Source organism: Haliotis cracherodii, unplaced genomic scaffold (genome assembly GCF_022045235.1).
Source record: "Haliotis cracherodii isolate W230 unplaced genomic scaffold, xgHalCrac1.p SCAF_3, whole genome shotgun sequence".
NCBI lineage: Eukaryota > Metazoa > Mollusca > Gastropoda > Lepetellida > Haliotidae > Haliotis > Haliotis cracherodii.
Genome location: NW_027266286.1, coordinates 39231010 through 39253767, shown reverse-complemented (window position 1 = coordinate 39253767; position 22758 = coordinate 39231010). Strand labels below are relative to the sequence as shown.

Below are 22758 nucleotides of genomic sequence, written 5' to 3'. Positions count from 1 at the left end.
ACGGCCTATCACGCACGCAGAATACACTACTATATAGAATATACTACTGCATCGCACCTGTTTTACCTAATTGCCGAGACTGCCTGTATATTCAGTGCAATTTGAGGTGGTCATACCCGGTAAATCCTACAGATCCCTCCCCGTACCTATACATCGCCCTTTGGCCCTGTAGGACTGGCCGTGTGTGCGCGCATACAATGTATATTTCAAATACAATTCCAAATATTTATTTTTATCATTACTAACACCATACCCCATAGATGCGGTAAAGTAAATATAAAATTGGATTTGCTTGTGGGTTTGTACCCCCCACCAGGGATTGATTTATTTATACTTTATTAGGTCATTTATGCTAAAGCGATGTAAACCATTATATATGCCTATCAAAGACTTCCCAGAAACCGTGCTTGTATAAATTTCGTTGGCTTCCTTTGGATATGGCTGACACAGCCTACATGTTTGCGTAATATATGAAAACCTACTTATACTGAAGGAATATGTTTTAGAATATATTTTACTACAATGGACAGCACACATGTGTGATTCGAGTTGCTAAGCGAAATCAGTACGTGTCCCTGATATGCTGCCGATTGGTGCGAGTAGTGATTCAACTTGGATTGGAATTGACACTTATTGAGGTTAACTAATCTGTATAAGCACCAGTTATGTGTTCTTTCATAATGGGATTATCAGAGGATAGTAATTGACACAACTGTTACCAAGACTTATTTATTCATAAAAATATACAATGACAAAAATATCATGATAATATACATGTGTGTCTGTCTCAACAGTACAAGTCATCTTCTGGAATCATGCCAGTTTTCGTTTTTTTGCTCAAGCGTGTGCCTGTTGGAGACTTGAAAGGGATTAACTTTGGACCACTGCCGTGGTGTATTTACTGCACTAAATTTATCATGAAAGAACGGAGTAGCGTTCTGCAGAGATCCATCATTCATCGCTGACGTGATGACGCCAGGTCTTTGGGACCCTACCCACACATTGTCCATCTGGTAGCAGCAGTTGGTGGCTGAGGTGTCGAATTGGTTGCCCGGTTCTTGGTGAATCTTCATCATGTTCAACGGCAAGGCGATTGGTGGTTATACCCGGAAAGCATGATATCTGCAGAATTAAAAAGACATGTCGATTTCATCCAATTGATGATTACCTGTTTTTCAGTTATTTCAAATACATCGAATGCTGTGTGTATAGCTATTTGTAGACCATTTATGAAAATTTATGATATCTTTGAACTGTTGCATGTTCCACAAGTGTGGGTTTCATCTTTACTTCGCAAGCCTAAGAACTGTAGAGTAACCATTAGGGTAAGTGGAGTTGTTTCGGCATATGTTACATTCCCAAATCCCGTCGAGACAAAGGACATCAACTATTATCAGTAGTATATTTGTTGTAGCATAACACGTCATGCGTCTAACGTTTGTGGTTACACACATGCGCTTTTAAAATAAAGTTTGGTAGCGGAATAGAAATTGAACTAGTACGCTGCTACAGTTCCTTACTTACCCATAAATTGTCGAAAATATCACTATAGGATACACCGGCGCGTGTGTAGTGACTGGAAAAACTTCAGATCCCCATCCAGTAGGTCCACGGAAAGAATGCACATATTGAACTAAGGACGAAAACCTTTTTGTCAGCAGATCCATAACTTTAGTCTAGTGTGGATGAATAAACGGTTATGCTCACGCTTCAGTATAGAGCGCAATGAGGTTTATTGATTTAATACAAAACCACCCAGCTAAAGCAGTCCTACCATCAGGTACGATAATCATTAATACGACCCAATGTGAGTACATTGTAAAGAGCATCTCTACTTCTCAGAGGAAGTATAACCATTGACATCTCTGTAATGTGAGTATATCCGATGGCGTTGACAAATCTAAATATGACGAATGAATTAACAATTGTTGCATTAGTTTACATACATCAACCACTACGTCGTGCATGGATATTTGTTCATAAAATAGTAATTGCTAAACGGTAACAACATATATTCAATATGAAACAGCACGGACCTACTTGTGATGCAGGTGATTAAAACCCGCTTAGTTGTGGGCATAATCTGACCACCGACTGGCTAATCCCCTTCTGATCGATCAATATACAACTGTATCGTGTTAAAATATGCACTCGTCTATATTTATATTATTTCAGACATTGTCATGTTACTTATGATACGGGATTAAATACGAAATGCTATACATTATCATTGCCTGTTTTCAGTTGTGTTCATACAAGAACATAATTTAATTTCGTCTGCTGTCAATACACCACCAGTTAAAAAATATATATGGGAGGGGGCATCAATTGGTGTGGGAATCGTATATAGGTCACTTTCAGGTCTCTCGAGGGGATACATATAAATAGTAATCCTCCAGACTTTTACATACGAAATATATTTCATACTGTTAGCACCTTCTTTGTTTTTAACGAGCCTACTATCAAAGTTCTTGCAGCAAATACTGTGCTATAGTTAATCACTGTCACTGTCCCTGTGTAATTGAGGCTGTAATTTGAGAACACGGTACCAGCACCAATTGCCTTCAGTTGTATATTGTCGTTTAACAACGCGCATTTTGATAGGCAGATTGTTGACACGTGAGCAGCCAAGCTCAGGTATTAACCGTTCACTATCATAAACATTGTCGTTGACAGTACACACAGGTTCTCTCTATACCCGTTATTTCGTTATAAGAGCTTTCATCATTGTAGTATTCTATTCTATTCTCATCACTTTATTATGAGGACAACAAAACGTGGCTCAGTCGTCTTGCCGGCGCCTCTTCAATTAGATCGCGTAATCACAAGATGCAAATTAGCATAACACCGGAAATCCTGTTATTACACTATTCAATATTCCATTCAATACTTTTCAGATATACGAATCGTGCATCAATGAACAGATTTATTTCCAGAAACACCGCTAACAAACAGGTAGATGTGAGCTGATTGCTATTTCCGGCCTATAATTTATGAGAAAATACACGCGGTAATTGTAATATCTGCAGGTAAAACAATGCCAAGCAGAACAGAAAATATAGGATATTGCGCTTAATATGATAATGATCGTGTATACACTTATAGACAACAAAAACACGTCAATGTGGCTGCTGCTCAGATAGGTGTCGTTTGGCGCAGCAAGAATAGAGCGGAACCGCAATCAGGCGCATTTATCATGATGACTAAGCGTTTCTCCACTGCCACTAAAGGCTAAATTGTATATCACGTGATCGGACATTTTGATAGTTTTTCTTGTTATATCGCCGAGGAACAATTATCGCCAACCGTTATAGTGCGCACGTGGTTGCATCTCATTTTAGTTTTGAGAGTCTTAGTTTTCATAAGAGGAGAGAAATATTTATCCAAAAACAATGATCAAAAGGACTCTTGTGCGGAAATATTTTTAAAAACCCGCCATAATCACCTTGCTCAATACAACTTTAGAAAAGACACGTCTGTGGTGTCACATGACTAATTCACGCGAAAGTATCTGATTCCCTTTCAGTTCTGTTATTGCTTCCTATCTTCCTCAAAATATGATTCTGAAATCTATTTGAGGTACACATAGGGATAAGCAAGATCGAATTTGGGGAATATTGTCAGTTTGCAGAAAACAAATTGATAATAGCATTTCTTATTAATTTTGGTGAATTAAAATAATATTGAGCACAATAACTGAAATAACTACCAGTGATTTTCATGTTAAATATGTTAAAAATCTGAAACTTTGTTTGGGACCCTTTAAAAGGTACAGGTTCACCTGGATGCTGACTAGTTATTATCACCAGTTTGTATGTTGCACTACTGAAACTTATGTCCCGGTGACAGGTGGTCCTTGGCAACCCATGCTTGTCAGAAGAGGCAAGTAACAGGATGGGGTAGTCATACTTACTTGGTTGATGGATGTCATATCACAGTTGCGTATGTCAGTGCTCATGGTGTCAATCACAGGATTGTCTGGTCCAGACTTGATTAATTGCAGACCACTGTCATATAGCTAGAATAATGTGAGTGCAGCTTTAAGCATGTTAAGCAAAGCAAAATGAAAGTTTAAAGGTGAAAGTTTAGCTTGGAATGAACATGGTTAAGGGACTCAGTTGGTTAAATGATAACAGTGGAAATATAAGAAAGTTAATCTTTCCCCTTGCACCTTTTAGATGTTTGCCTTATTTCATATCACATTCACATATATGATTGATTATATTATACGGGATAGGTCTGTCATACATATTATGTACTGGTACACCTGGTACTTGAATAATTCAATTAGGAAAGTGATGTGTGTGACTGGCAAGGTTTCAAGGATCATTAAGTTCAGTAAATATTCTGTTAGTGTTGCTGCAGGTCAGGTCTGCACAACCTCAGGTGTTGATCATGTGATAAACAAATGATAAAGATTCTATCTGTATTTTTGAATGTGACACATTTGCAGGATTAGAAAACATTTTAGTACATATATCTTTATATATGAAGACAATACTGATAGTCACTACGCTTTGCATAAATCATGTAAGGGACAAATTCTGAGATATGGTTTGACACAAACAGAAGAAAAATATTCTGGACATTGTTTGGCAATAATATTGATAAATGATAAATAAACTGATTTTATTTTATTTCTAGTCTTCAGAGCTTGTAACACTGGAAATACGTTCAGCAAAACCATACAGAAGTACACAAAATTGATCCTGTTATTACACAATCTGGTTAAAAAATGTGTTTGTTGTAAATCTTGACTTATGTTTGTAATCTATTATTCAAAATGTTAATCAATTTTGTGTTCACAAAATTGTGTTTGAAGCAATCAGCAGATTGCACCAACTCACTCAGCCATTTGCCACATCCCCTAGAGTCACGCAGCAGCCATTTGCCACATCCCCCTAGAGTCACGCAGCAGCCATTTGCCACATCCCCTTGAGTCACGCAGCAGTCATTTGCCACATCCCCTAGAGTCAGGCAGCAGCCATTTGCCACATCCCCTTGAGTCACGCAGCAGTCATTTGCCACATCCCCTAGAGTCACGCAGCAGCCATTTGCCACATCCCCTATAGTCACGCAGCAGCCGTTTGCCACATCCTCTAGAGTCACGCAGCAGCCATTTGCCACATCCCCTGTTGTCATGTAGCAGTCATTTGCCACATCCCAGGTAGCTTGTAGTCACGCAGCAGCCATTTGCCACATCCCCTGTAGTCATGTAGCAGTCATTTGCCACATCCCCTGTTGTCATGTAGCAGTCATTTGCCACATCCCCTGTAGTCATGCAGCAGCCATGTGCCACATCCCCTGTTGTCATGTAGCAGTCATTTGCCACATCCCTGGTTGCTTGTAGTCACCCAGCAGCCATTCGCCACATCCCCTGTTGTCACGTAGCAGCCATTTGCCACATCCCCTGTAGTCACGCAGCAGCCATTTGCCACATCCCCTGTTGTCACTCAGCAGCCATTTGCCACATCCCCTGTTGTCACGCAGCAGCCATTTGCCACATCCCTGGTTGCTTGTAGTCAAGCAGCAGCCATTTGCCACATCCCCTGTTGTCATGTAGCAGTCATTTGCCACATCCCCTGTTGTCACGCAGCAGCCATTTGCCACATCCCCTGTTGTCATGTAGCAGTCATTTGCCACATCCCCTGTTGTCACGCAGCAGCCATTTGCCACATCCCTGGTTGCTTGTAGTCAAGCAGCAGCCATTTGCCACATCCCCTGTTGTCATGTAGCAGCCATTTGCCACATCCCCTGTTGTCACGCAGCAGCCATTTGCCACATCCCTGGTTGCTTGTAGTCAAGCAGCAGCCATTTGCCACATCCCCTGTTGTCATGTAGCAGTCATTTGCCACATCCCCTGTTGTCATGTAGCAGTCATTTGCCACATCCCCTGTAGTCATGTAGCAGCCATTTGCCACATCCCCTGTAGTCATGTAGCAGCCATTTGCTACATCCCTGGTTGCTTGTAGTCATGTAGCAGCCATTTGCCACATCCCCTGTTGTCATGTAGCAGCCATTTGCTACATCCCTGGTTGTTTGTAGTCACACAGCAGCCATTTGCCACATCCCTGGTTGCTTGTAGTCATGTAGCAGCCATTTGCCACATCCCCTGTTGTCATGTAGCAGCCATTTGCCACATCCCCTGTTGTCATGTAGCAGCCATTTGCTACATCCCTGGTTGTTTGTAGTCACACAGCAGCCATTTGCTACATCCCTGGTTGCTTGTAGTCATGTAGCAGCCATTTGCCACATCCCCTGTTGTCATGTAGCAGCCATTTGCCACATCCCTGGTTGCTTGTAGTCACACAGAAGCCATTTGCCACATCCCCTGTAGTCATGTAGCAGTCATTTGCCACATCCCCTGTTGTCACTCAGCAGCCATTTGCCACATCCCTGGTTGCTTGTAGTCACGCAGAAGCCATTTGCCACATCCCCTGTTGTCATGTAGCAGCCATTTGCCACATCCCTGGTTGCTTGTAGTCACACAGCAGCCATTTGCCACATCCCCTGTTGTCACTCAGCAGCCATTTGCCACATCCCTGGTTGCTTGTAGTCACACAGCAGCCATTTGCCACATCCCCTGTAGTCATGTAGCAGCCATTTGCCACATCCCTGGTTGTCATGTAGCAGCCATTTGCCACATCCCCTGTTGTCATGTAGCAGCCATTTGCCACATCCCTGGTTGTTTGTAGTCAGGCAGCAGCCATTTGCCACATCCCCTGTTGTCACTCAGCAGCCATTTGCCACATCCCCTGTTGTCATGTAGCAGCCATTTGCCACATCCCTGGTTGTTTGTAGTCACACAGCAGCCATTTGCCACATCCCCTGTTGTCACTCAGCAGCCATTTGCCACATCCCTGGTTGCTTGTAGTCACACAGCAGCCATTTGCCACATCCCCTGTTGTCATGTAGCAGCCATTTGCCACATCCCTGGTTGTTTGTAGTCAGGCAGCAGCCATTTGCCACATCCCCTGTTGTCACTCAGCAGCCATTTGCCACATCCCTGGTTGCTTGTAGTCACACAGCAGCCATTTGCCACATCCCCTGTTGTCACTCAGCAGCCATGTGCCACATCCCTGGTTGCTTGTAGTCACGCAGCAGCCATTTGCCACATCCCCTGTTGTCACTCAGCAGCCATTTGCCACATCCCCTGTTGTCATGTAGCAGCCATTTGCCACATCCCTGGTTGTTTGTAGTCACACAGCAGCCATTTGCCACATCCCCTGTTGTCACTCAGCAGCCATTTGCCACATCCCTGGTTGCTTGTAGTCACACAGCAGCCATTTGCCACATCCCCTGTTGTCATGTAGCAGCCATTTGCCACATCCCTGGTTGTTTGTAGTCAGGCAGCAGCCATTTGCCACATCCCCTGTTGTCATGTAGCAGCCATTTGCCACATCCCTGGTTGTTTGTAGTCACACAGCAGCCATTTGCCACATCCCCTGTTGTCACTCAGCAGCCATGTGCCACATCCCTGGTTGCTTGTAGTCACGCAGCAGCCATTTGCCACATCCCCTGTTGTCACTCAGCAGCCATTTGCCACATCCCTGGTTGCTTGTAGTCACACAGCAGCCATTTGCCACATCCCCTGTAGTCATGTAGCAGTCATTTGCCACATCCCCTGTTGTCACTCAGCAGCCATTTGCCACATCCCCTGTTGTCACTCAGCAGCCATGTGCCACATCCCTGGTTGCTTGTAGTCACGCAGCAGCCATTTGCCACATCCCCTGTAGTCATGTAGCAGCCATTTGCCACATCCCCTGTTGTCACGCAGCAGCCATTTGCCACATCCCCTGTTGTCATGTAGCAGCCATTTGCCACATCCCTGGTTGCTTGTAGTCACGCAGAAGCCATTTGCCACATCCCCTGTAGTCATGTAGCAGCCATTTGCCACATCCCCTGTAGTCATGTAGCAGCCATTTGCCACATCCCCTGTAGTCATGCAGCAGCCATTTGCCACATCCCCTGTTGTCATGTAGCAGCCATGTGCCACATCCCCTGTTGTCACTCAGCAGCCATTTGCCACATCCCTGGTTGCTTGTAGTCACACAGCAGCCATTTGCCACATCCCCTGTTGTCACGTAGCAGCCATGTGCCACATCCCCTGTTGTCACTCAGCAGCCATTTGCCACATCCCTGGTTGCTTGTAGTCACGCAGAAGCCATTTGCCACATCCCCTGTAGTCATGTAGCAGTCATTTGCCACATCCCCTGTTGTCATGTAGCAGCCATTTGCCACATCCCTGGTTGTTTGTAGTCATGCAGCAGCCATTTGCCACATCCCCTGTAGTCACGCAGCAGCCATTTGCCACATCCCCTGTTGTCACTCAGCAGCCATTTGCCACATCCCCTGTTGTCACGCAGCAGCCATTTGCCACATCCCCTGTTGTCACGCAGCAGCCATTTGCCACATCCCCTGTAGTCACGCAGCAGCCATTTGCCACATCCCCTATAGTCATGCAGTAGCCATTTGCCACATCCCCTATAGTCACGCAGCAGCCATTTGCCACATCCCCTGTAGTCACGCAGCAGCCATTTGCCACATCCCCTATAGTCATGCAGCAGCCATTTGCCACATCCCCTATAGTCACACAGCAGCCATTTGCCACATCCCCTGTTGTCATGCAGCAGCCATTTGCCACATCCCTGGTAGCTTGTAGTCACACAGCAGCCATTTGCCACATCCCCTGTAGTCACGCAGCAGCCATTTGCCACATCCCCTGTAGTCATGCAGCACCATTTGCCACATCCCCTATAGTCACGCAGCAGCCATTTGCCACATCCCCTGTAGTCATGCAGCAGCCATTTGCCACATCCCTGGTAGCTTGTAGTCACGCAGCAGCCATTTGCCACATCCCCTGTAGTCATGTAGCACCATTTGCCACATCCCCTATAGTCACGCAGAAGCCATTTGCCACATCCCCTGTTGTCATGCAGCAGCCATTTGCCACATCCCCTGTTGCCACATCCCTTGTTGCTTGTAGTTCCGCAGCCATTTGCCACATCCCCTGTAGTCACGCAGCAGCCATTTGCCACATCCCTGGTAGCTTGTAGTCACGCAGCAGCCATTTGCCACATCCCCTGTAGTCACGCAGCAGCCATTTGCCACATCCCCTGTTGTCACGCAGCAGCCATTTGCCACATCCCCTGTAGTCAAGCAGCAGCCATTTGCCACATCCCCTGTATTTATGTAGCTTCCCCTGTAGTCATGTAGCAGACATACAAAATTAAATGATGCGATGAAAGTCTTATAATTATCAGATTATGTAGAAATAATGCATCTTGTGATCGTTTTACATTTTATTCATTGCTACCAAACAACATAAGCATACTATGAAATTATCTCTCATAAACAATGTCATGACAAATTGAACTCCACATAAACCGGAACAGAAATCTTGAAATCCTGAAAATAAATATTACTTTATTGACTGTTTGTTGACATTCGTCAATTATGATGGAATGAAAGCAGTATGATTACTTTCAATGGAGAATTTAAGAAAATATGATGTAACTAAGCATTGTTTCCTTTAAACTCAAATGTGTAAAACCTATGTGTAGTCTTGTACCGTTTTCCTAACATCAAGGGAACATAACTCTAAGTCGCTGACACATGATATAACTGGAATACTGTTAAAAGTTGCGTTAAACCCCTCACTCACTCACTCACTCACTCACTAAATCACTCACTCACTCACCAGGACAGAAAAAAATGTCATAATTAGTTCCGTCATTCTGTCAGGGAATGTTACTTTTGTAGGTATGTCATAGTAGGTATAACTCAACATTACTATTGCTACATGTGTACATGTCATTTGCCTGGTCCTTGGGATTCAGGCCAAGTACCAGTCACTACCTGTGTAGGCAGTAGGTGAATTTGTGTAGCCCAGGTATATGGTAAATCCTTCACTGAGCTGTGTGACTGCGGCAGTTATGTAAACATGTAAACATGTTCACACAGGTGACCACCCTCAGTAGCTAGCTGTAGGAGCTGATCGGTACCTGGTACACAATCATTGACGGGGGGAGTGGTGGGGGGGATCTCCATATCTTCTTCTGTGAGACACATGTTGTGTGGAATGAATGTCAGTAGTGTCATGTCAGTTGAGTCACTGCTGTTTGATGTGTTTTTTTATTGTATTCTACGTTTATTGTTGTGTATAGTCAATAATGACATAGAATTATAGGATATGTGCTCGCTCAAATGAAACTATAACAGCTGTCTCCTGGCAAGATCTGTCATCCTGTTCATGTCTCTCAGCTGGCGGCTGATGGAGGAGTGATCAAATCATTTATGTGATCTACGGAAACTGATGATGATGATAAAAAGTTATTTTTTTCACTCTCATTACTCATATATTTTTTCATGACTATACCATGGCATTCTCTTTCTAAATTTTCCAAAACTGAGATAATTTAGATTGTATTTACTCATCTGTAGTCTTGAAATAGACCATGTCACACTGTGACCAGCAATCTGTCAGGTAGAGAAGCCAAAGGGTATGTATTGTAATCATGTTTTAATCAAATCAGGTGAGCTTTGTATGTGATACACTAGTAGAGATGAAACTCTCAAAATTTAATAGTTGACTTGTCTGATAAACAGATTATCATTAATGTTGTCAACATACGCCCACCAATTTGGATAAAATTGCTCCATGCAAGCCCAGTGATAAAGAGTGTAGCCGGCTTCGCTTGTATAACCCTGACATTGGTTGGTGCAAGCTATCAAGGAGCATGCCCTCGCTATTGGAGGGCAGATTATAGTCAGCTAAGCAGTATAGCTGGAAGAGACACAAGGTCAGAAAACTGAGCTGCCATGTTACTGGAGGGATGATGAGTGAGACACAGGCAGTCATGCATCACAGGGGCGTCAAAGTGCTCTCCCGCCTCCCCTGTCACCTGCTGCATGCCTGGAATCTGGTGCTACCTCAACACTCGGGTGGCGGGCATCTGGCACTCTCCCTAATCCTACCACGTGCCACACATACCTGGCTACTGCGCCACCTCAACACTCGGGTGGCGGGCATCTTGCACTCTCCCCCTAATCCTACCACGTGCCACACATACCTGGCTACTGTGCCACCTCAACACTCGGGTGGCGGGCATCTGGCACTCTCCCTCTAGTCCTACCACGTGCCACACATACCTGGCTACTGCGCCACCTCAACACTCGGGTGGCGGGCATCTGGCACTCTCCCTCTAGTCCTACCACGTGCCACACATACCCGGCTACTGTGCTACCTCAACACTCGGGTGGCGGGCATCTTGCACTCTCCCCCTAATCCTACCACGTGCCACACATACCTGGCTACTGTGCCACCTCAACACTCGGGTGGCGGGCATCTGGCACTCTCCCCCTAATCCTACCACGTGCCACACATACCTGGCTACTGCGCCACCTCATCCCTTGGGTGGCGGGCATCTTGCACTCTCCCTCTAATCCTACCACGTGCCACACATACCTGGCTACTGTGCCACCTCAACACTCGGGTGGCAGGCATCTGGCACTCTCCCCCTAATCCTACCACGTGCCACACATACCTGGCTACTGTGCTACCTCAACACTCGGGTGGCAGGCATCTGGCACTCTCCCCCTAATCCTACCACGTGCCACACATACCTGGCTACTGTGCCACCTCAACACTCGGGTGGCGGGCATCTTGCACTCTCCCTCTAATCCTACCACGTGCCACACATACCTGGCTACTGCGCCACCTCAACACTCGGGTGGCGGGCATCTTGCACTCTCCCCCTAATCCTACCACGTGCCACACATACCTGGCTACTGTGCCACCTCAACACTCGGGTGGCGGGCATCTTGCACTCTCCCCCTAATCCTACCACGTGCCACACATACCTGGCTACTGTGCCACCTCAACACTCGGGTGGCGGGCATCTGGCACTCTCCCCCTAATCCTACCACGTGCCACACATACCTGGCTACTGCGCCACCTCATCCCTTGGGTGGCGGGCATCTTGCACTCTCCCCCTAATCCTACCACGTGCCACACATACCTGGCTACTGCGCTACCTCAACACTCGGGTGGCGGGCATCTGGCACTCTCCCCCTAATCCTACCACGTGCCACACATACCTGGCTACTGCGCCACCTCAACACTCGGGTGGCGGGCATCTGGCACTCTCCCCCTAATCCTACCACGTGCCACACATACCTGGCTACTGTGCCACCTCAACACTCGGGTGGCGGGCATCTGGCACTCTCCCCCTAATCCTACCACGTGCCACACATACCTGGCTACTGCGCCACCTCAACACTTGGGTGGCAGGCATCTTGCACTCTCCCCCTAATCCTACCACGTGCCACACATACCTGGCTACTGTGCCACCTCAACACTCGGTTGGCGGGCATCTGGCACTCTCCCTCTAGTCCTACCACGTGCCACACATACCTGGCTACTGTGCCACCTCAACACTCGGTTGGCGGGCATCTGGCACTCTCCCTCTAGTCCTACCACGTGCCACACATACCTGGCTACTGTGCCACCTCAACACTCGGGTGGCGGGCATCTTGCACTCTCCCCCTAATCCTACCACGTGCCACACATACCTGGCTACTGTGCCACCTCAACACTCGGGTGGCGGGCATCTGGCACTCTCCCCCTAATCCTACCACGTGCCACACATACCTGGCTACTGCGCCACCTCATCCCTTGGGTGGCGGGCATCTTGCACTCTCCCCCTAATCCTACCACGTGCCACACATACCTGGCTACTGCGCTACCTCAACACTCGGGTGGCGGGCATCTGGCACTCTCCCCCTAATCCTACCACGTGCCACACATACCTGGCTACTGCGCCACCTCAACACTCGGGTGGCGGGCATCTGGCACTCTCCCCCTAATCCTACCACGTGCCACACATACCTGGCTACTGTGCCACCTCAACACTCGGGTGGCGGGCATCTGGCACTCTCCCCCTAATCCTACCACGTGCCACACATACCTGGCTACTGCGCCACCTCAACACTTGGGTGGCAGGCATCTTGCACTCTCCCCCTAATCCTACCACGTGCCACACATACCTGGCTACTGTGCCACCTCAACACTCGGTTGGCGGGCATCTGGCACTCTCCCTCTAGTCCTACCACGTGCCACACATACCTGGCTACTGTGCCACCTCAACACTCGGTTGGCGGGCATCTGGCACTCTCCCCCTAATCCTACCACGTGCCACACATACCTGGCTACTGTGCCACCTCAACACTCGGGTGGCGGGCATCTGGCACTCTCCCCCTAATCCTACCACGTGCCACACATACCTGGCTACTGCGCCACCTCAACACTCGGGTGGCGGGCATCTGGCACTCTCCCCCTAATCCTACCACGTGCCACACATACCTGTCTACTGTGCCACCTCAACACTCGGGTGGCGGGCATCTGGCACTCTCCCCCTAATCCTACCACGTGCCACACATACCTGGCTACTGCGCCACCTCAACACTTGGGTGGCAGGCATCTTGCACTCTCCCCCTAATCCTACCACGTGCCACACATACCTGGCTACTGTGCCACCTCAACACTCGGTTGGCGGGCATCTGGCACTCTCCCTCTAGTCCTACCACGTGCCACACATACCTGGCTACTGTGCCACCTCAACACTCGGTTGGCGGGCATCTGGCACTTTCCCCCTAATCCTACCACGTGCCACACATACCTGGCTACTGCGCCACCTCAACACTCGGGTGGCGGGCATCTGGCACTCTCCCCCTAATCCTACCACGTGCCACACATACCTGGCTACTGTGCCACCTCAACACTCGGTTGGCGGGCATCTGGCACTCTCCCCCTAATCCTACCACGTGCCACACATACCTGGCTACTGCGCCACCTCAACACTCGGGTGGCGGGCATCTGGCACTCTCCCCCTAATCCTACCAATTGCCACACATACCTGGCTACTGTGCCACCTCATTACACAGGTAGCTTGTCCTGCCACATCACCTGGCTCCTGGGTCTTCTCATTACACAGGTAGCTTGTCAGACCTGTTGCAACACTTTATGTACACAAGAAGTCAGGGGCAGCAACACTTTATGTACACAGAAAGTTTGGGGCAGCAACACTTAATGTACACAGTAAGTCAGGGGCAGCAACACTTAATGTACACAGTAAGTCAGGGGCAGCAACACTTAATGTACACAGTAAGTCAGGGGCAGCAACACTTAATGTACACAGTAAGTCAGGGGCAGCAACACTTAATGTACACAGTAAGTCAGGGGCAGCAACACTTAATGTACACAGTAAGTCTTGGGCAGCAACACTTAATGTACACAGTAAGTCAGGGGCAGCAACACTTTATGTACACAGTAAGTCAGGGGCAGCAACACTTAATGTACACAGTAAGTCTGGGGCAGCAACACTTTATGTACACAGTAAGTCAGGGGCAGCAACACTTTATGTACACAGTAAGTCAGGGGCAGCAACACTTTATGTACACAGGAAGTCAGGGGCAGCAACACTTTATGTACACAGGAAGTCTTGGGCAGCAACACTTTATGTACACAGGAAGTCAGGGGCAGCAACACTTTATGTACACAGTAAGTCAGGGGCAGCAACACTTTATGTACACAGTAAGTCAGGGGCAGCAACACTTTATGTACACAGGAAGTCAGGGGCAGCAACACTTTATGTACACAGGAAGTCTTGGGCAGCAACACTTAATGTACACAGTAAGTCAGGGGCAGCAACACTTAATGTACACAGTAAGTCAGGGGCAGCAACACTTTATGTACACAGGAAGTCTTGGGCAGCAACACTTAATGTACACAGTAAGTCTGGGGCAGCAACACTCTATGTACACAGTAAGTCAGGGGCAGCAACACTTTATGTACACAGGAAGTCAGGGGCAGCAACACTTTATGTACACAGGAAGTCAGGGGCAGCAACACTTTATGTACACAGGAAGTCAGGGGCAGCAACACTTTATGTACACAGAAAGTCAGGGGCAATGCTGACTAAGCTGGCCATATGGTCCCGTAGATGTAGGAGGGAGAGGGACAAAAGGGAGGGATGTGACATCACGTTGAACATATTACACAGGCATAATTTGTCATTGACTTGATTCAGGACTTGATACTGGTTTGATTAAACTGAATGTGTTAACCTACTTGCTGATATGTTGGTCTGTTGGTAAGAAGTATCTTGACTTGACTACTTACAAGTTTCATAACAAAATACTGAGATACGCGACACTCAATACTGAGATATGCAACACTCAATACTGAGATATGTAACACTCAATTCTGAGATATGTAACACTCAATACTGAGATATGCAACACAATACTGAGATACATAACCAGTTGCAGATGTAACGTGTACGCGTGACTGCTCTGCCGTCTCTTGTACGCAAGACGGGTGCGGTCTGCAGTAGTCAGTGAAGCTCTTGATAATAATTAATTCAATCACCGTGGCTGTGCTGTCACCCGCGACCTCCGCGAAAGTAATTAAAGCGCTATAACATTCAATACTGAGATATGTAACACTCAATACTGAGATACATGCCACTCAATACTGAGACATGCAACACTCAATACTGAGACATGCAACACTCAATACTGAGACATGCAACACTCAATACTGAGATATGTAACACTCAATACTGAGATATGTAACACTCAATTCTGAGATATGCAACACACAATACTGAGATATGCAACACAATACTGAGATATGTAACACTCAATACTGAGATATGCAACACACAATACTGAGATACATGACACTCGATTCTGAGACATGCAACACTCAATACTGAGATGTGTAACACTCAATACTGAGATACATGACACTCAATACTGAGACATGCAACACTCAATACTGAGATATGCAACACACTATACTGAGTTACATAACACTCAATACTGAAATATGTAACACTCAATACTTAGATTACACTCAATACACAACACTCAATACTGAGATACATGACTCTCAATACTGAGATACATGACTCAATACTGAGATATGAAACACACAATATTGAGATACATGACTCTCAATACTGAGATACATGACTCTCAATACTGAGATATGAAACACACAATACTGAGATACATGGCTCTCAATACTGAGATACATGACTCAATACTGAGATACATGACTCTCAATACTGAGGGGGGCACGGGTGGCCCAGGTGGCCCAGTCGTCTAAGGCGCCGCGATTCGCTGTGCAGAGTTGCGTCCCTTGGGCACGCCAGTAACCTATGATTGTGGGTTCGAATCCCTGTTCGCCCCAATTATGTTTCTAGGTTTGTCAGCACCATACCCGTGCTCGTGGGTTTCACTGAAGTGGTAAACGTCTGAGACCTGCATCACTTCGGGCTTTCCTCCCACATTAAACTGACACGCCGCGATATAACTGGAATACTGTTATAAGCGGCGTTAAACCCAACCCAACTCACTCATTCACTCTCAATACTGAGATACATGACCCTGAATACTGAGATACACGACTCTAAATGCTGAGATACATGACTCTCAATACTGAGATACATGACTCTCAATATTGAGATACATGACTCTCAATACTGAGATACATGACACTCAATACTGAGATACATGACTCTCAATGCTGAGATACATGACTCTCAATACTGAGATACATGACTCTCAATATTGAGATACATGACTCTCAATACTGAGATACATGACACTCAATACTGAGATACATGACTCTCAATGCTGAGATACATGACACTCAATACTGAGATACATGACTCTCAATGCTGAGATACATGACTCAATGCTGAGATACATGAAACTCAATACTGAGATACATGACTCTCAATACTGAGATACATGACTCTCAATACTGAGATACATGACTCTCAATATTGAGATACATGACTCTCAATACTGAGATACATGACACTCAATACTGAGATACATGACTCTCAATGCTGAGATACATGAAACTCAATACTGAGATATGAAACACACAATATTGAGATACATGACTCTCAATACTGGGATACATGACACTCAATACTGAGATACATGACACTCAATACTGAGATACATGACACTCAATACTGAGATACATGACACTTAATACTGAGATATGAAACACACAATACTTAGATACATGACTCAATACTGAGATACATGACACTCAATACTGAGATACATGACTCTCAATGCTGAGATACATGAAACTCAATACTGAGATATGAAACAGACAATATTGAGATACATGACTCTCAATACTGAGATACATGACTTAATACTGAGATACATGACACCCAATACTGAGATACATGACTCTCAATACTGAGATACATGACTTAATACTGAGATACATGACACCCAATACTGAGATACATGACTCTCAATACTGAGTTACAGGACACCCAATACTGAGATACATGACTCTCAATACTGAGTTACAGGACACCCAATACTGAGATACATGACTCTCAATACTGAGATACAGGACACCCAATACTGAGATACATGACTCTCAATACTGAGTTACAGGACACCCAATACTGAGATACATGACACCCAATACTGAGATACATGACACCCAATACTGAGATACATGACTCTCAATACTGAGATACATGACACCCAATACTGAGATACATGACTCTCAATACTGAGTTACAGGACACTCAATACTGAGATACATGACTCTCAATACTGAGTTACATGACACCCAATACTGAGATACATGACTCTCAATACTGAGATACATGACTCTCAATACTGAGTTACAGGACACCCAATACTGAGATACATGACTCTCAATACTGAGATACATGACACTCAATACTGAGATACATGACACCCAATACTGAGATACATGACTCTCAATACTGAGTTACAGGACACCCAATACTGAGATACATGACTCTCAATACTGAGATACATGACACTCAATACTGAGATACATGACTCTCAATACTGAGATACATGACACTCAATACTGAGATACATGACTCTCAATACTGAGTTACAGGACACCCAATACTGAGATACATGACTCTCAATACTGAGATACATGACTCTCAATACTGAGTTACAGGACACCCAATACTGAGATACATGACACTCAATACTGAGTTACAGGACACCCAATACTGAGATACATGACTCTCAATACTGAGTTACATGACACCCAATACTGAGATACATGACTCTCAATACTGAGTTACAGGACACCCAATACTGAGATACATGACTCTCAATACTGAGATACATGACACTCAATACTGAGATACATGACACCCAATACTGAGATACATGACTCTCAATACTGAGTTACAGGACACCCAATACTGAGATACATGACTCTCAATACTGAGATACATGACACTCAATACTGAGATACATGACTCTCAATACTGAGATACATGACACTCAATACTGAGATACATGACTCTCAATACTGAGTTACAGGACACCCAATACTGAGATACATGACTCTCAATACTGAGATACATGACTCTCAATACTGAGTTACAGGACACCCAATACTGAGATACATGACACTCAATACTGAGATACATGACACCCAATACTGAGTTACAGGACACCCAATACTGAGATACATGACACCCAATACTGAGATACATGACACCCAATACTGAGATACATGACTCTCAATACTGAGTTACAGGACACCCAATACTGAGATACATGACTCTCAATACTGAGATACATGACTCTCAATACTGAGTTACAGGACACCCAATACTGAGATACATGACACTCAATACTGAGATACATGACACCCAATACTGAGTTACAGGACACCCAATACTGAGATACATGACACCCAATACTGAGATACATGACACCCAATACTGAGATACATGACTCTCAATACTGAGTTACATGACACCCAATACTGAGATACATGACACCCAATACTGAGATACATGACTCTCAATACTGAGTTACAGGACACCCAATACTGAGATACATGACTCTCAATACTGAGATACATGACTCTCAATACTGAGATACATGACTCTCAATACTGAGATACATGACACTCAATACTGAGATACATGACACCCAATACTGAGTTACAGGACACCCAATACTGAGATACATGACACCCAATACTGAGATACATGACACCCAATACTGAGATACATGACACCCAATACTGAGATACATGACTCTCAATACTGAGTTACAGGACACCCAATACTGAGATACATGACTCTCAATACTGAGTTACAGGACACCCAATACTGAGTTACAGGACACCCAATACTGAGATACATGACTCTCAATACTGAGTTACAGGACACCCAATACTGAGTTACAGGACACCCAATACTGAGATACATGACTCTCAATACTGAGATACATGACTCTCAATACTGAGTTACAGGACACCCAATACTGAGATACATGACACTCAATACTGAGATACATGACACCCAATACTGAGTTACAGGACACCCAATACTGAGATACATGACACCCAATACTGAGATACATGACACCCAATACTGAGATACATGACTCTCAATACTGAGTTACAGGACACCCAATACTGAGATACATGACTCTCAATACTGAGATACATGACTCTCAATGCTGAGATACATGACACTACACCCAATACTGAGTTACAGGACACCCAATATTGAGATACATGACTCTCAATACTGAGTTACAGGACACCCAATACTGAGATACATGACTCTCAATACTGAGTTACAGGACACCCAATACTGAGATACATGACTCTCAATACTGAGTTACAGGACACCCAATACTGAGATACATGACTCTCAATACTGAGATACATGACTCTCAATACTGATATATGCCCGTGAAGATCCGTGTTAGAACAGGTCTTCAGCAACCTTTGCTTGCCATAAAATCGATTGATCAATGCTCATGATATTAATCACTGGATTGTCTAGTCCAGACTTGACTATTTACAGACTGCCGTCATATAGCTGCAATATTGCTGAGTGCGGCGTAAAACAACAAACCAACCCAATTGCGTGGATTGGTGCTCATGATATCAATCACTGGATAGTGTGATCCAGATTCGATTGTTTACAAACAGATGTCATAGAGCTGGAATATACTGAGTGCAGCATTAAACAACAAACAAACAAAAAACAACAACTTATATGCATGACATTCAATACTGAGATATACAACACTCAATTCAGAGATATGTGACTCAACAATGAGTTACAGTAAACTACAGTTATAACAAACTCAAAGGGACCAATATTTTTAATTTGTTATAACCGTAGTTTGTCATGTTCGTTATAAGCAAATGTACGGAATATATACAGCAAATGGACAAGACCAAAAGATATTTGGTGAAATCCATCAGTTCATTATTAATGAAAACAGATATATGTGACTCGACAATGAGTTATGTAACACTCTATCATGAGACAAGGCAGCGAAGAACATTTTATGAATTAGAGCCTCCCTGAATTGATATTCAGAATGGAGGCAACACAAATTGCTCATTGATGGGCACTGTGAAAGTAGAAAGTGCACAGAAAATTGTGTTACCTAGCAACCTTTCGCAGAGGATGTATTTGTGCTATGAAGATGTTCTTCTGTCGATAGAGAGAAGCATACATGTATATTGATACATTGCCAGATCTAACTTAAAGATGTCTCAATGAGTTATGCTACTTATGAGGCAGCCCAAGGGCAGAACATAAGTAAGGACACTTCCCTCTGTCCCACAAGTGTACCAGTGTGTGCATCTCTTGCCTGTATCCCTGTTAATCCAATATTGATACACAGTAGGAAACTGACTGGATTCTATTTCACTTTGACATTTATTCAGTAAGAGGTGAGGATGTAACAGGGAGGGGGCTAATATTCTACCCCAGGCAGTCAGTACCCAGGTCAGTCCACCCACTGGCCTCAGTAGTAACGTACTAGCATCTGCATTCTCTTAAACTGTAACTGGCTTTCAATTGAAGTATAAACCATAGAGAAAGATAATTTGTTCATTCATGCCACAATAATAACAAACAAATACAGCATGGTCAGTATTAAGTGTATAATCCGGAAAATAATACTTTATTGTAATCAGTTGCAGCAAATGAGTTGCCAATCATTACAAAGCATGATGTAGATGTTAGATTTAAAATTAACCAAGCAGTGGATAAAATTGAACAGAAAAATGTGTTAAAGAGGACAACTGATCTGGTAGTTTGGCGTTGTGTATGATGATATTTTGCACAGTACTGTGGAGTATGCCATCCACTGGGACCCTGGCAGCTGCATACACAGAGCATCCTGGTGACAGACACACAGCGGCCCAGATGCTGCCCTCCCCCTCCCGATGTTCCGTTCCAATGCAGCAGCAGCAGCAGCCATAACTGTAGGCACTACCCAGTGCAGCCCAGATTAAACCCCGGATACCAGCTTATTAGGCAGCCTGAATGGTTTTGTGTTGCCCCAGGCCAAGGATGCTTGTTTGGGGAAGTCCATCCAGATAAGTTAGGAAACAAGTGCAAGGCGTGGAAGCCCAGTTGTAGGAGGGGGCAGAATAGATGTTGTGTAGAAAACAGATTGGAGGAACAGTTGCTTCATGATGATTAAATGCAGATTGATTGTTCATTCACAACACAGACACAACAGAAGAAGCTGTGAATTTTCTTGATTGTCTTTTTTAAGGAATTCGGAAATAAATGGCCAAATGTTAATCTGGTTAACATTGTTAAGTTAAAAAGATAATATTAACACATGAGTTATGATGTTATCTTCCCTTTAGTTCAAGTCAACATACCAGTACTTTTCATTTGTTGATATGAATGACACGATGTCTGTGTACCTACCATCTGTTTGCCATTGTTCACTATTCAGTTTGTATTTGGGATGTTTGTGTGGTGATTACTGAACTTCTACATCAGTGTTCCTATTCCAGTGCTGGAGAATGTTATTGCTTCACATTTTAGATGAATCCAGTAGAGTTCTAGATATTTTCGTTACAGGCATGTATGCTCATTATTTGACTCGGAGAAATACTGATGGATGCCATGTTTAGGTGAGGTTAATATGATCAAACCCTAATGTTATTTTTGTGAAGAACGTCATATACATAGCAGTGCATGCATCATTGCATGGCAGTTTTTTTTAATGTACAGGTCTTCTGTGATCAGACTTATTCTTGCACAATGCAGAACGTGTTGCAGGGAATCAAATGTAGCAGAGAGTATTATTGAAGGACGTGTAGTTGTCAAGGAAGAAGGAGAAGACAGAACATATGAAACGGTTACAGCAAGACTATGCTTCACTGTCACAATGTGAACCTGAGACATTGTGTCGGAGTAATTAGCATGATTAGGATAATCAGCAACTGCTGAATTTAGTCTAAATGAAATTTACCATGTGTACAGTTTGATCAAATTAGATAGCAAGCAGACAGATTGAGGTTTTTTAAATAGCAATCGAACTTGTCAATTTGGCATGAGGCCCACTAGATGGGTGATGCCAAGTTGTCCACAGCCAGGCACTGGACAAGTGTCAGACACATCGCCTGCATGATGGAGGATGTTTGCTGTGCATTCCAACAGTGGATCCAGTTACAATGCTTAAGTCCCATCGCACTGTCTATAGTTGTACAGTTTGAAAACAGGTCCCTATTAATCCTATTAATTGAAGGGAGCGTCTACTAGCATGTTTAGGATGGTGGCATGTCATTTCTTCCTGCAGTTCTATTGCAACAAGAGAAATACACTACCCTTGTTTCATGAAATTATGGAAAAAGGAGTGAACACATCCATA

The 22758-nt window shown here is 44.6% G+C and overlaps 1 protein-coding gene and 2 pseudogenes across 1 annotated transcript in view; 1 reads left to right on the top strand and 2 right to left on the bottom strand.

The window, feature by feature from the left end:
- The window catches only part of LOC139474119 (methylosome protein WDR77-like), a 59124-nt gene that overhangs the window by 5639 nt on the left and 30727 nt on the right, over positions 1-22758 (top strand). The gene's annotated exons all lie outside the window — the stretch shown is intronic.
- On the bottom strand, positions 4848-5800 carry LOC139474010 (extracellular matrix protein A-like; annotated as a pseudogene).
- On the bottom strand, positions 5811-21348 carry LOC139474009 (extracellular matrix protein A-like; annotated as a pseudogene).